This window comes from Oreochromis aureus, linkage group 23 (genome assembly GCF_013358895.1).
Source record: "Oreochromis aureus strain Israel breed Guangdong linkage group 23, ZZ_aureus, whole genome shotgun sequence".
Classification (NCBI taxonomy): Eukaryota; Metazoa; Chordata; class Actinopteri; order Cichliformes; family Cichlidae; genus Oreochromis; species Oreochromis aureus.
The window spans coordinates 14290593-14293795 of NC_052963.1; the positions used below are offsets into that span (position 1 = coordinate 14290593).

A 3203-nucleotide genomic window follows, 5' to 3' on the forward strand; every position below is an offset into this window, starting at 1 on the left:
GTAGTGTCCTGAGCTCAAACCCAAAGGGTGAAGAAATTTTCAATGAATACGACAAAACTAAAACACTGTCAGATCCAACTCGTCGACAAATGGTCAACATACTGGTTGCAGATATGATAGAATCACACGGGTAAGTATTCTTTGATGATCATAAAAACAATTGTCAAGTGAGCAGAAGAGCAATACACTTTGTTTTGTTTTTGAAAGGAGGATTCCGCCCATAAGTGTTCGGACTAACTATGCACTGGGGATTGCAACGCTTTTTCCATATCTCCAAGATCCTTACTCAAAAAATGGTTATGTAAGTGTTATCGCTGAAACGCAACATTTCTGTAATTTATACATGTTGTTAAAGTGGTACCAAATATGCATTCCTTTGTTTCATTTTTTTGTTGTGTATGTTTTTTGTTTGTTTTTGTGTGTGACTGATGTGCATGCATGAGCAGGAACATTACTATGATCCGGAGGCTAATACTGGCTATCTTGCTTGGAGACTCAAGACTGTCCAACGCAATACCTATGATGGTGCTAGTGGGTGTCCCAGGCCAAACTTCCAGAACAGTCCAACAACCCGAAGAGAATCTTTGTTTGTTAGTGGACAGCTTTTTGGTGATGAGTGCAGAGAGGCTCTGTCTGTTATTAGACACTCAACAGATAGGTCTGTGGTTAAAGAGAAGATGAAAGCTACTTTTGAATATAGACAGAAGCTGGTACATGACCCAGATGCAACATCATCAATCTTGGATGTCTTCCCTCGTTTCCTTGATACACCGGGGTTGGTGAGTATATTTTTAGACATTTCATGATCTGAAACTAAAGAGAACATTTTGCCAAGACCACTTAAGTAATCAGTATTTGGTTCCTGTTTTGTCTTATTAATAGATTGATCAGGATTTTGCAATGATGCTTGGAGATGAGGCCTCTGGAAGATTTCTTACAAAGTGGTCTTCGTATTTCAAGCAAAAAATCATCGCAGAAAGCCAAAGTCTTCCATCAAGTCCTTGTGTTGAGGAGTTACGAGCATCTTTTGAAACGGAGGCTTCAAATGACTGGGGTAAATTTGGACAGTGTTTCAGTATATAAAATACCTACATTTTCATTTGTCTGTCCTAAAACAGTTAACTGAGTGGAAATAGACTAGTAAATTAGTTTATGCATCCTTGTGGTTGTAAGCATTTCCAGAAATCTCATCATTTAACTGCTTATTTTTCAACTGTTTTGTAGTTCATGTTTAACCTTTTGTCTCAAATGTGATTTTTGTCTTTAAGGCTGGGATAGTGACATGGCAGCTCTTCTGTTGTTGCTGCATCTCCTGCCTCCAACATCAAAAGGCCACAAAAAAACAGCAAAAATTAGCTCTGCACAGGCAGCCAATCATCTTGTGAGATTTGTCAAGGTATGCTCTATTACTCTACTCTATTTTTTTGTAAAAACTGTTTGTAATTAATGATTTTTGGTCCATGGTAAGCCACAAGATAAAAACAGAAAAGATGCAGTAAATTAATTACCTTTTGTGTATTTGGTATGAAATCATGCTGTATCTATAGGTATCAGAAGAGATAAAATCTGGTATGGCTTTCCTTTCCAAAAGAAGTTAATACACAGATTTGGGTTCAGCACACACTCATTGCCCCTGCAAACAGAAGAATGTGGACTTCAAAAATAAAGCATTACTCTGTTTTATTCTACTTGGATCCATTTGTGTTAAGACGGGTTACTTGCTTGGGCCCATAGACCTTATATGCAATCCAAACAGTTGAAAAGAAAATTTTACTCATGATTGAAATGTGCTATTCAAATTCCAGGAAGGAGTCAGCCTCACTACTTTCCTGGAGAAAGCTAACACCAGGCAGCCCTTCCTTCTCTGCATTGGTGAGCAAAAGAAGAACATTCAGAGGTTCTTCATCATTGTAGACCAGAAAGCTATCCCATGTGATGCTCCAACTTCAGTGGCTGCTTTTGATGGGCTTTTCAAAGCACACTTTGTCTTCAGCCTCTCATATGATGAAGCTCTTTCCAGTTTCTACACCTTCATTCAAACCACAATCTACAACATTGATGTTGGAAACACAAAAGAAAGCCCTCGAGTCAAGGAACTGAGAGCACGTCTGCTGCGAGACCGTTAAATGCCCACAAGGTCCACACGCTTTTAGGAGGATTTAAAAAAAACAAAACTGTTTGACAATGTTCAAATGCTTTGTTTGTAAAATGCACCACAAAAATTGTTCAGCTCTTTGTCAACATTTAAAATTTCATCATGGTTTATATCCAAACAAAAATCTGCGTTTAAAATGTGGAGAGCAGGGATGTCTTTCATCTTTTTGTACTTACAATGGCTTTAGAAAACATCTTCATAATGTACATAGTCATTATCACGATAAACATGTAGGGATGGAACAGGAAGTTGCCCAACAAACACATTCTCTAGGAGACTCTTTTAGTGATCAACCATCTACTTCTGCATCTGTATCACAGGTTCCCACTGTTATTTCACAGGACTCGCTTGTTGGAATGTGTGGATCTATTGTCGCTCACTTACAAGCTTCTGGTCTTACTGAAAGTGCTGTTCAAACAATAATTTGTTCTGTTGAGGAAGTTGTCAGTGATGTTCAGAGTCAAGCAAGAGAAGTAGTACTCCAAACATTTTCCCCTGATAGTAAGGAATCAGACATTTACAAAAGAGTTGAGCACAATTTAAACCAATTAGATAACCCCTTTTCAACATTTAACACTGAGAAAAAAAGACAGAAATATTACGATGAAAAATGGGAAATAGTTGAGCCTAAAGAATTTGTACTTGGTGTAAGATTGGATACACGTAGACATAGAACTACAGGGGTTTATAGCGAAACACCTGTCAGAGACAAATACATGTATGTGCCCATTTTAGGTACGATACATTCAATTTTCAAGAATAAAGACATTAGAGAATGCTTCTTGCATGAGAAACAAACACAAGCTGGGTTATACAAAGACATTAATGATGGATCATATTTCCAAAACCATCCTCTGTTTTCACAACAGAAATATGCTCTACAGATTTTACTGTATTACGATGATTTTGAAACTGCTAACCCATTAGGTTCGAAGAAAGGGATCCACAAACTGGGCTGTATTTATTTCACTATAAAAAACCTCCCACCAAAGGTTAACTCTGTGCTGATGAATGTACATCTAGCTGCTCTTTTCTACACAGAAGACTT

The 3203-nt window shown here is 37.7% G+C and overlaps 1 long non-coding RNA gene across 1 annotated transcript; it reads left to right on the plus strand.

The window, feature by feature from the left end:
• The first annotated feature begins 483 nt into the window (after window positions 1–483).
• On the plus strand, window positions 484–1401 carry LOC120436116. Its single transcript, XR_005610148.1, has 3 exons — window positions 484–779; window positions 883–1054; window positions 1269–1401. It is a non-coding gene; the product is annotated as an uncharacterized LOC120436116 (long non-coding RNA).
• Window positions 1402–3203: the final 1802 nt, after the last annotated feature.